General features: G+C 42.2%; 1 protein-coding gene across 6 annotated transcripts in view; it reads left to right on the top strand.

Moving 5' to 3' along the window:
• The window catches only part of LOC136431232 (transcription factor Sox-6-like), a 39,763-nt gene that overhangs the window by 9,476 nt on the left and 17,547 nt on the right, over nt 1-12,740 (top strand). The gene's annotated exons all lie outside the window — the stretch shown is intronic.

Here is a 12,740-nt window from a genome sequence, read left to right as displayed (position 1 = left end):
ACATACGAGTGCTATCGAAGATTCATGGGGATGTCCAGGTGGGAGCGCAAAGTTCGATCCTCCCGTGCATTAGTGATGAGTACCTGGGGACGCCGGCAAACGTATCCACCTGACCTCGCCCATCATTCTACTCCCGTGTCCCTCGAGGCTCCCTCCTCAGCCCCACTCTAATGGAACTGTCGGCTCTGATTCTCCCCGTCACTCCCCGGATTGGTATTGTCTTGACGTGATGCCTATTGTGTGCGGCAGCGCTGGTTGGTCGGCTGTGATCTCGTAAGAGGCCGCTCATTGCCTTGCATGGCTGGTCGTCCTACGTGGGTTTGGGATAACGGGAGGACACAGGTGGAGACCTGTAATTGTCAGGCAATGTTCTATTAAGTCCCTTGTGAACAACAGCGTGGCGCTCATTCCCTCACGTTAGTCAGACTCAGAGGAAGGGTGTGGAGCTATGCGGGGCAGAAGGTGAATACGGTACTACAGTGTTGGTCAAACCTCTAACTCTCTTTCTGATATATGATTCTAACTTTCTAAAAGAATTCTTCGGGATGAAATTTTTGTTTTACCGGTATGGCTTTGCATGAAAAGGAAAATAGCTTCAACTTCAAGCTTGTACATGTAAGTATAGTATACCCAGATGTTGTTTTGCGCAAAGTAAGGTGGATGATTGAATCTTTTGCCGTCATAGATCTAGTAAAAGTTTAAATGTCTTCTGTTGTATAAATCTGTGATGTGATGTCATTTTATTGCTATGGCAGTACTGCCATGAAAAATGCAGTTGTTATGCTTTTGGATTCTTTTCTATTTTGTCTGTAAGTATAAGAAATATCCGTGTACTAGTATGTAGAAACACCTGTTTAGGTGCATGTCTTCTTCCTGTTCAATTACCTGAAAGACACAATTCAATTAGATAAACGTAAAAATACACGGTAGTTAAACATATTCACTTAACGTCCTTCGAAAGAGCATCAAATTCAAAATGTTCAGAATGTAAGTATTGTACCAATTCTTTCAAATGGTGATGTATTTTTTAGCTAGGCGTGTGTTCTAGTGTCTGATACGAAGCCATAAAGAACAGGCCCTGCCGCTCATTTGCCAGTAGTGAACTTTGGCTAACCGAATAAGTCACGCCACAGCCAAACTTGACAATCCAGTCTCACTCAGGGTGACTTTTATAGGCCTGAATAATTCAGAAATAACATGAAAGTCAGATAATTACCTCTTTTCTCCCAAAGTAACACCTAATGATACTCCAGGAGTCCTTTTATTGCTTTCATTTGTTTCAATTGATGTCACCGGGGCTGGAATAGGGTCTGTAAATTTGACCTTGATAGAGGGCGTTAAAGAGGGCTGCATACAGACAGAGGCTGTGTTTAATGGACGGAATATAAAACACGCCCACAGTATTGTTATCTTAGTACTTGGCATTCAGTTCTATTTTGGCTATCTCTTGATTGTGGTCCTGATCTGTTGCAGTATCTGATGAAAATGTCTGTGTCTAGCAAATTTTTCTCCAGTCCCTAACCGTAGCAATTAGTTTCTTAAAAGTTGAAATTAGTAATATTGATCCGTACATGAACCATTGGTCGGTTGCTAATTACTGTTCAGTATCTCCAAGTTTTATACCGATTTCATTCAGTACATTACGTATACAGAGTTTGAGATGAAATAGCTTCCAAAAATCAGTATGTATATTGTGACAATGCCCCACTAAAGAATCTCTAGATGTGTTCTTCCTTCATCACAATTGAGATGAAATGGAGTTCCATGATTCTTTTCTTAGTTTTTCCTTTGACAGTACACATATCTGTGTGTTGCCACTGAAACAGAACACACACACAGGGTGAAGTTTGCTTTGTTTGAGCCCGCTGTTGTGTCTGTTCCTAGCAGAAGAAGATTTGGCCGAAGCTAGCGGGTTCTGTTATCTTGTGGGAACTATTGAAAGGGAGTAGATTGTCAGTGATTACTTACAAGCGGGGTCAACGTGTTTCCTTCCCCAAGGTCACCAGTCAATATCGTTGAACGGTAGTATCACCAGATGGAAAACACGAGAACAAAGACAGCGGACTTGTGACATGAGAAACAGGATCCGTAATCACCCTTAATGGCAGGCAGGGTTGATATCAATTATTTATTATCCTTTGTCAGGCTTTTGTCGCAGGATGCCACCCGAGCAGGCCTAGTCGGAATGCTTTCAGGACGCCGGCTTACCGCTTTTCCTGGTGTTCTTTTCGCAGCAGTCGATTGTCGTAGGAACAAATGATGAAGGAGGTTTTATACAAATGTTTCCCACCACCCACTACTTTGGAATATAATTTCTGCTGTATCGCTGTAAGCCAGTTAGGAGTCCCATGGGCGTGTACCGACATCTGTACGGGAGGGCCGTTGGATCTACCTGGTAGCGGCAAGTGATGTATCATCAAGGTAATCGGTGGGACAAATCACAAAATTAGAGATTTGTTGTAAACGAATTAAGGCTGTCTTCTGATGTGTCTTCATGTGGTGATCTCAGAGTCCCATTTTTTTTCTCAACAGTCAGGTGTACCAAACCACTTCTTAAAATTTGCTTTATTGTAAAGGAGGCCATCAATTTCTTTTTCTCATAATTTGCAATGGTCTACCAATTTTTGTGATAGACTCAGAAATGCCATGTTGGTCCCATACTTCTGCATTTTTCGTACCGATAATCAGTTTTTAGAAATTAGAGAACTGGAGTGGTGGAGGACTGAATCAGACCATTATTATTTTAATCTTCATCATCATCATAACAATTCTTCCTCTTTGCAGAGATGAAGCATTCACAAAATTCAGTCCCTCATAGTTTGTTATTATACATGTATGATTCTTTGTTTCTGTCAAATTCTTCGTATCCAAGGTTCCCTCGGTTCTTCAAGTTCAAGGTGACGTTGATAAGTTTACATTGTTGATAACGTCGTCATGACATCTACAGATAGTGAACCACTGGATGTAAGTTGTGGTCACAAATGGTAACCGTTAACAAGTTGTGGTTTCATCTATTTCATCCAGACCAAACTCTGCGGCTTTGTACTTTCCTCCGCCAGAGAAGAAAAGCGAGCCCCACTCTCCCACCAACTGTGTGATACATTGTAAGTCAGCAGGGGAAGCAATCGCGGATGTACTTAAGTCTTTGAGTCATTTCTCTTGTGCGGAGGCGATTCGTCTTTCCCACAACTTTACGTGTCTAGCCAGGAAGGTTTTAACCTCCTTGTTGCTGACTTTTGCTTTTGAAAATAGAAATTTTAGTTGTACGAGTGGACCACTGCTAGAAGGAGGTTAATGCATTGTTGTCAAAGTTGAAGAAAACATCACAACATCTTGTTCAGGGGAGGAATGGTCGCCACCACGGTGGACGCTGTGTTTATTAGTGAAAGAATGTTTATCCGTGTGACTTGATAACCTCCCAGCCTGTGTACATGCATGTCAGGAGAACTGGGGCAGTGTTGCCTTGTGTATGAGAATGCCACTTGTAATGACAGCTGACAGGTTCCACAACACCGGCTTGTAGTTGTACCTGGTTAAAACCCTTATCTCCAAGCAGATGTAAGGGTCCGGCTCAGTCTCAAGTGTTGTACGGCTGTTTTTACAGCATTTGAAGCTTTCTAAAACTTTACCATCGTTAAAACAGTGCAATGATAATAAAGGAAACTTCGACTGAGCTTCAAGATTTGGTAATTCCTTCCTCTCCATTGTTATTTTGGTAAATGTGCCTTCTTTTTACTTGTCAGAGAAAAGGAAAGTGATCTCGAACCAGTTTAGCTCAAATGAACTCAATCAATGAACAGATGAGCTAATCTTCCACTGGTCGTGACAGAGAAGACAGACGCTATGTACAGTATTCACATGTTCCTTGTACCGGGGAAATTCATCTAGCTCTTTTTGACAACCACATTGAACAGTGGACCACGGCTTAAAGTCCCATCCTAAGGACTGCGACCCTTTCCGGTAGCGGGCATGTCGGGTGAGTGACACAGCCGGGATCGAACCCGGAGCATCTAGTTCCAGAGGCAAGATCACTAACCACTGGACTACGCACACTTCATAAAGAGACAGACACAAAGTTGCTGTTTTGCATGTGTATGAGCACATGTAGTACCATTACTGTGGCGTGAGATGGGCTGTACATGTACCAAGGTGGCAGGACAAAACCTCCAGGAAGGAAGTTGGCAAAGTTCCATTGAAGCTCTTATATTCTCTCTCCGGAGACTAATGCTACATATGGCCTACTAATTTTCCCCGGTGACCACCGTGCCTACAAAAAATGATCAGGAAATTTATTTGGCATCCTTCAGTTTCGACCCGAAAAATTTACATTGATGTTGATTTGTCTTTAAGGTAGATAGATATGAAAAACGTTGAGAAAGAGTTGATTAACTAATTGATTAGTCTTAATTTGCAAAGTCATGCCCTAATGCTAATTGCAAGGGAATGCACAGAAACTGTAACATAGAAAGGAAAAAAATGTAAATGTCTGTGGATCTATCATATGTTCCTATGTACATGTATATTACTGAGGAGTTCAAATCTTCTTTAGAGGCAATAGCTAATGAATAGTCACAGTCGCACGTTTTTAACAACAACAACAACAGCAAAATGTGGCTTTTGAATGTGATTTTAGAAGTGGATCTTTTTTTTTTTTCACAAACACAAGGCCTAAGATGATGTGGACTGCATAGACGTCATCTCTGCCATGGCTGTGAGCAGGTTGGTAAATATAAGATGCATGACAGGAGAGTGTACCACCTGGGACACCTGTCTGACCCGGGATCAGAGGCGCAGGCTGATCTGACCGGCGGGATGGCTGGGATCGTGGATTGTGTCAGAGATATCGCTACGTGTAATATTGATGTGATGGGATACCTGGCTATTGAAAACTGCCGCCCAAGATGATTATTTGAAAAAAAACACAGAAATATGCCAACAGTTTGGCTCGAACTTAATAGCTTCTTTTTGTTCAGAAGGCCATAGTTCAGTGATTAGTGATGTTTGTGGTCAGTCTGGTTGGCCTTGAACTTCTAGAAGCACATTAAAAATTACCATTTGTACCGACATGAACAGCATTAATGTGTATCAAGGTAGTTTTTGAACACAAATCTCTTCAATTTGCCAGTAGAAATTTTCATGTAATAAAAGAAGCCGCCGAGAAGCACTGGTAGAGCACACCAGCTGATGATTAATTCTGTCGTCCAGTAACTTGAGAAGTGAAAGTTTTTCACAAGAAAGTTAACTTTATTTCCTGCCAAACTGCCGCTTTCTCTCCCCGTTTTACCCCTGGTAGGCCAAAACTTCCCGCGAGCTTGTTCGCCACAAGACAACGTTATTGTATCCCCCCTATCCGCCAGAGCAGATGCAAGCTGCGCGCATTCAGCGGATTACAAAGGAGTTCGTCAAGGCGCCGGTCATCCCGGATGACTTTATTACCGCCCGGGGAAACACCTGTCAGTTCCGTCCTATAACAACGTTCTATTCTATGAAAATGTGATGTATTGAGTGGGACGTATCTCCGTCTCCCACTCCTGGTCACTTTTGTTTAGCCTTTTAGCACCGCGCGCTCCCTGTTACCAATTTGCCGAGATAAGCAAATGCCATCTGGACAATGCCTTTTGAATGCAGAGTATAGCTCCGGGGCCAGCCACTGTTTCTTTGACGTCACGGACGTGCGAAAAGCGGGCTCCAACCCACCAGCGCCGGCTAATTCAATGTGTGAGGGGTTTTCAGATAAGCATAAATGGACGGGTGCCCACAAGAATGGACTGCTGCATTATGATTCAGTAATGGCGTGCACAATGCCAGCACGACTCGCTCTGGATTTGACCAGCGGCACGTCATTCATACACAAATGAGAGATTCAAACGAAATTACCAACTTTCTACAAGGTGGCTTGGAGATGCTTAGAAAGGATTCCGTATCGTAGCCCGTGTGCTGGGAACTCCCTTGTATCTGTAATGAAATCTGAGCTAGCGGGGAAACTGTGACTGGCAGTGTTCTGAAGTGAGAGTCGGGCAAAGTGTCACTCATCGTAGAGTTTTGTGTGAAAGATTTTGAAAACGTATTCTGGCAGCGTTTTGTTTCGCAAACTATTTTGATTCACTAGACTTAAACCTCCTCGCTAACGTTTTTAACTGAAGTTTTGCAGAGCTGATCAGCATCAGTTGTAACAAGAATGTTTTGGAAAATTACGAAGAAGGCTAACATGTTCTCTTACACAAGCCTGTGAAAATCAATTCCACATCCACTAGCTACGGGCTAAAAATGAGACAAGAAGCACACCTCTATAGATAGATTAATAATAATATTATAAAGAGATAGAGAATTCGGTTTCAAAAAGAACTAAGAAAAAATGTGTACTTCAAAATAATTCTAAATTGACCAGCAATAATTGTCTACATCCTTTCCTGATCCTTTCCTAGAGTCCAGACAAGTTTGGATGAATTAGACAGTGTTTTTTCCAAGATTGTAACCATGTTTTACATGTGTAGTGGATCCCTGTATTGACCTGCGAAACTGTTGTGTATGAGAAATGCTTGCTTGCTCTATCAGCATGCACTGTATTTATGCCTCCTGGATAAAGTGATGAGGCGTTCATGCTTGCGTGGCCATTGATTGCCATTCAAGGGCCATGTGGAGAGTCGGAGGGGAAGGTGGAAGCACCGAGAACACGAGGGCTATTACCGGCCGGGTGGCCAAATTACAAGGCAACGCAATCAACGGGACAGCCTGACACTGCTTTCCATATGTGGGCCGGACCAATGGTTTGGTCGGTTTATGGCATGACGTTTGTGATATTTGTGATTGTGGGTGAATGTTAGCAGAAAGAGAAGGACCGAACTTAACTTCTTCATGTCTTTGTCTTTCCCTTACTCATCTGAACGGCCTTATGTTTGAGATGTTGTCATTGAAAAGTTATGTACTTAACCCTAAAGCTGTATGGTCCTGTGTATCGGGGGTTGGGGTTTTGTTCGCGTGAAGAATTTTCGCGTTCGCGTGGAAAATTTTAGCGTGGAAAATTTGAAATGGAGAATTTATCTATAGGTTTAAAATATCACAGTAATTTTATCATGAAAATTTTTCTCTCTTGGGAATAGACTTGAGTCCCTTGGGAATAGCACACACCAAACCACACCACACCCTGCCCACACCCATGCAGGGAAAAAGTTTGCCTGTAATTTTGATCATTTGCTCGTTAAAATACGCTAATTAGTTGATCAGAAGGGAATTGAAGGTTTACAAGTCTACGGTTTCACACCCAAAAAATTTCAAAGGATTTTTGAAATTTAAAAAATACAAAAAAACAAGTTGATTCCCAAGGGACTCAAGTCTATTCCCAAGGGAGAAAAATTTTCATGATAAAATTACTTTGATATTTTGAACCTATAAATAAATTCTCCATTTCAAATTTTCCACGCGAAAATTTTCCACGCGTACGCGAACATTCTTCACGCGAAAAAAACCCGTTCCCTGTATCGGTGTTACAACTTACATGGAACAAGAAGTTTGTTTGCCAGCTTCCTTGCAAATGGATGCTTTCTCCTTTGTCAAAGAAGTCTTGGAGCTGGGCAGACGACCAAGACGGTCTCTTGACTAAGAAAGCATTTCATTTCTCTTATCTTTTGGCAAAGAACTGTTATAACTTAAGTTATAGACGACAGGTCTATGTACTCTTAAGGAACAGAAGAACAGGAGAATGACATAGAGTAAGCATTGTACAAGTCTGCCTGACGTGGAACAGTACACAAAATCAAAGAAATACTTTCACGTTTTAGTCGAAATTGACAGCTTCTTTGAATGATACATCCTGATCATGACGAGTAACATGCAAAACACATCTATGTCATGCAACAGAATCTGAGGTACTCGTTTGAAGTGGCCCAAACTGGATTGCCCTGTCTTCCCAAGTTAGGAACAAAGGAATTCTGTGCATGAACTTTCTGGGCGATATCCCCGGCGACGGCACGCGCATGCATGTTAAACGCCATTACCGGGGGAACCCGCCATGTTGTTATCTCAATTATGACTTCATTTAATGCTGGACTCCCAATTACAAGTGGACACTCGGCCGCTCCGCATCAAAACCCAGAAGCATGCCATGCTAGTTGTTGCATCGATTGCGCTGCCTGCCCGATACATCCCAATTTCCACATCTCCCGTATCTGGGCTGCCCGCTGCGATCGCGGGGCTAATTGGTGGGCGATCATATGCATACCACGGGCTTTGTTCTTCGCTGTTCTGCTCGCACCGTAACCCTAATCGGGCGTTTCCCCGTTTGATACGGAGATGTTTTGACTTGATTAACCAACCTTGGGGTGCGGCGCATGAACTATTGTGTATTCATGAGTCCTTAATTGGGGTTAAATTGGTAGGAGTACAGTACCCGCCGCGGCTTTTCATGCAGACAACTTCTTTGTTCTCCCAAATTAAGTGGAAACCAAGGGAGTTGACATTTTAATGGTCCTTTCTTTTCGCTCCACACTCGGTGAGCAGTTCCGTTGCCGTATAGTGTATCCTGGGCTCCTCCATTTTAGAAGCCAGGGAATCACTTCATCTTTTTTTCTTAATTCGTCAAACCTTTCGTTTGAACAGAAAAATGATTGATCAAAAGTCGAGGTGTTATGCAGTCTCGTGGGCTTCAATTGACTCCCGGATCTAATGTATATGCCATTAAAAAAATTAGATTATGAAGGATCAGTGATATGACACATCCATCCCATCATAGAAACACATTTTTTAATGGTAAAAAGTGTGTGTCCTTAATTGAAAGAAATATGGTATCACACACATCTTTTGTCAGATGCAGGTAAAGTCTTGGTGATGCCCCAAATCTTTCCTAACAGCCTCCACCAGTCAACCCTACTGCCCTGGGCTCCACCCAGAGCCAGGACTGCGGTAACTGCAGTTAGGTAAAGCCAGTTGGTCGGCAGTGCTTCTCGCGATATCAAAAACCCTGCTTGGACAGATATGTATAAAGTGCTGGAGGAGGACCTAGGAGTATAATGAGGCTAGGAACCATCCAAGAATCTCTTTCTAACTTTCAAAAACATTTCTGAAACAGAAAGAAATTTAAAATAATTTTAATAAGGACAAATTACATGTACTTGTTATGAAGTCCTCCTTGTCTCAAAGACATGTTCGGTATTCATTGATAAGACTTAAGCCACAAAATTGTTAGGATGACTTTGAAGGAAGCAGAAGTGGCAGTTATAGCGTTGATGTGTAATATGATACACACATAACCGTCTGAAACAATCTCAGATAATGATCTCATAATGTTGAGTTATTGCCCTTTGTGCAATTTTTTTATCAGAATCTTGCCGAAACATTAAAATCAATATCCCTTTATGACAGTCCATTTTCGTGCTTAATGACCAGTTATGCACATTCATAAGGAAATTGCTGAGTCTGAGAGTCATCAAATGCTGTGTTGTTATTTAAATAACGCATTTTTTCATTTTATGGTCCACCAATAAAAGGTGTCCGTTTGACTATGCATGAATTTGTAAGCCCGTAGGCATTTATGGAATTATGCATGAACATATAATGCCAGACCTGTATATTGTGTTTACATAAAAGGGATGCATTCACTGACTCGAGTGTCAATTTCTACAGGCAAAAAAACATAAAAGACGTACCGTCTTGACACAATCATTTTTGAAATTGGAAAATGCAGGCAATAATGAAAGGAAAGAACAGTAGATTATTACTAATATTAGAAATATAACTCTGCCGACAATGTTTCATATTCATGGGATTTTTACTCGTCTTTTTTCGGCTGTATTTGTTATAAATTAAAATTTTATTTTTGTTATGAAAGATTAAGAACTGGACTGAAATAGACTTGTATCGAAGCGAAGATAAGATTCTGCCTTGGGGACGAATCTTCAAGGCCAGTCTTAGTTTGCTTGTCTGCATGCTTTTATGTCTCATTGGCGTTAGACAAACAGCCAAACGGCTACACAAATACAAAGTAGAATTAGGGGACGGATAGGGAAAATAAGACATGCACATAGGGGGTCCACTGGCCATTTTGAACAGGAGAGGTGTGCCAAAATCATTGTGATACCCCTCAGCAGTCCTTTAAGAAGTGGAGAAGTATTGTCCACTACTGGGTTGTCTCTTTGTTGTGTATTTTCTTGAAGAGTGTCTGCTATACATTTGTTAAGCCAGCCTGGATTGTACAATACTGTAAATACAGAAATGTTTGCGGTGGTTTTATGTTCACGGTTTTCGCGGCGACAGTCTCGCTGCAAACTTAAAGCCACAGCAAACATTTTTGTCCAATACTGTAGCAGCATGTGACTATAACGCTGCCGCGGACTTATAACCACCCCAAACACTCCATTTTCGCCTTGGTGCGAAATGAAAACCATGCGAACTTAAATGCATTGACAGTATCTTGCTCCTGGTCTCAAAATTATTTTGATGCTCCTCAACATTCATTTAAAGAAGAAGCGGAGAAGCACTGTCCACTACACTGTACTGGTTTGTCTCTCTGTTATGTATTTTCTTGAAGAGTGTCTGCAATACCGGTTGATACATGCTGAGCATATTATTATTCTTGTTTCTTTCACTGTAACTTCATGTTAACTATTTTCACGGTCACCTCTGTACCGTGAACTTATCATCACCGTGAAAAAGCTATTGTAATTATTTATGATTCCTTCACATATCCCCTCCGTAAATCACTTGGCGCCCACCGTGAAGTTAAAGTTCAGTGCGAATGTCCATTTCCCTTACACCGTGAAATTTTGCTACCGTGAAGATAAAATGAATTACAGTGTCTTGCTCCTGACCAGCTTCAATGGCATGAAGTAAAGTACCATTTCTTCCCTCACAATTCGGCATTATCACAACCGGCAAAGCTTTTTCCTCAAACAAAATTTTTTCCATTTTTCCTTTTGTTCAGCTTCGTTTGGATAAGAAGCAGTCGGGAGTCAGTAATGAAATTCACTCTTGTCACTCATGATACGGTATGCCGTACAAGTAAAAAATACATTGTGAAATGTATATTATGTGGTCATTAATCCAAGCCTGGGGTCCAGCCGTAGCTACTGTTAGTGGATTCAGAGTCTGATGGCTCTGTGGTTATTCCGCACTGCCAGGTCATCAGATAGCAACCTTAGGTGCAAGTAGAAAATGCCTCGCCTATTTCCATGAGTTTGCCTTCAATTGACCGACTGTGTTTTCTCTATCAGCGATAACGGCAGGCCCAGAGGATTATACCGTTATCTTTCCCATTTATTCCTGCATATATGTAAGGGGCCGGCTACAATGCATTCATCAGACACGAGCGTGTTATTCGCAAAGTAATTTCAAAACACCTTCTCTACCAAGAGAAATCATCAATTTAGGACAATGAGGAAAGCAGTATACAGCTACCTGTGTGCCACTGTGATGGAGAAACTAAGTTTCGAATCGGCGCATAATTTGTTACTCCTCCGCCGAACAAATGAAAATAAATCACCTGCAATGCCGTGTTAATTTGATCACTCTCCATTATCCGCGATAATGCAATACTCCGGGCGGACGTTATTCTAACCTCTTGTAGGCGATAATTCCTCCCGTAATGCATCGCCTTCGCCCCGTCCTGAATTACATTTTCAATGACCAACGATAGCCCTTTAATCTGCAGATTTATGGCCGAGAGCCTCCCTTCTGTCGTTCCGCCGACGTGTAATTGTATGCGCTACACTTGTGCGGGGATTTTGGCGCTCGGGTATCGACGTCCCGAGGAGTGCTAATGTATTGTGGGAGGGAGTAGCGGGGATCCGATGGGCGTATGGGGACCTGCTTCTGCACTAATGGCTACTTGATCCCCATGACAAGGGTCATTTGTTTTCCACCCAAGCCAGCTTTAAATGCCCGGCAATGGGGGATCAGAACGTCAATTTCTCTGCGAGGAGGTGTACGAGAGCTCTCGGCGAAGGATGCTCTTGCAGTCACGTTGTGGGAGCCACGCACCGCTCGAGTGTCGGGGAAACGCTCGTTGTTATAGCTTCCTAAAGGGAGTCGCGTTTCCTATTTGAAGTGTTATGATATGAAAATTGATGCACACCGCCTCGAATGTGAGAAGCCAGCAAATGAGATACATGTATTGTTTGATGTCTCAGAATTAAAAGGGATAGTTGTTTCAAGGCCCAGTTGCAATAGGGCAATTTGCTTACTGCTCCCAGTGTCGTAGCCAGTTACAGTAGGCTCTAGAGCTTAGGCAATATGATTGGCTCCCAATGCTTTCAAGGTATTGTTGTCACCGGGAACTTCAAACAATCTAGCAATTACAAGTTTTGCACGGTCAAAAGTGTAGATGCTGAATACATTTTGGTTGCATCAAACCTTATTTAGAGTTTGTGCCTTTGTGACGGTTTTTGCATTAACATCATTGATTAACCTTAAAAAGAGGAAGAACAATGTAATCTCTAAGCAGATGTTGGGGTAGAAAATCGTACATTTTTCTGATGGACCGGCTAGCTTTTCTGCCAGTCCTCTGCGCCAGTGTTGGAGGTTATCCTGTGGTGCAGTTGGTATGGTATTATAATGGTAATGTCCTCAATGAAAAGATAACCTGGAGTGAGGAAGTGGTCCTGTTACCAACTGTGTAATTAGAGCTGAATATCAGGTGGTGGTACTGAACTGAACTGAACTGAACTGGGTACTACATCATACGTACATACACACATGTACAGGTACACCGTTCAAGCCTGGGTCTTGCCCGTCCCTGTACATGCGTCTCA

This window comes from Branchiostoma lanceolatum, chromosome 3, assembly GCF_035083965.1.
Source record: "Branchiostoma lanceolatum isolate klBraLanc5 chromosome 3, klBraLanc5.hap2, whole genome shotgun sequence".
NCBI lineage: Eukaryota > Metazoa > Chordata > Leptocardii > Amphioxiformes > Branchiostomatidae > Branchiostoma > Branchiostoma lanceolatum.
Note: the sequence above shows the minus strand (reverse complement) of the source record. Positions and strands in the feature narration are given on the sequence as shown.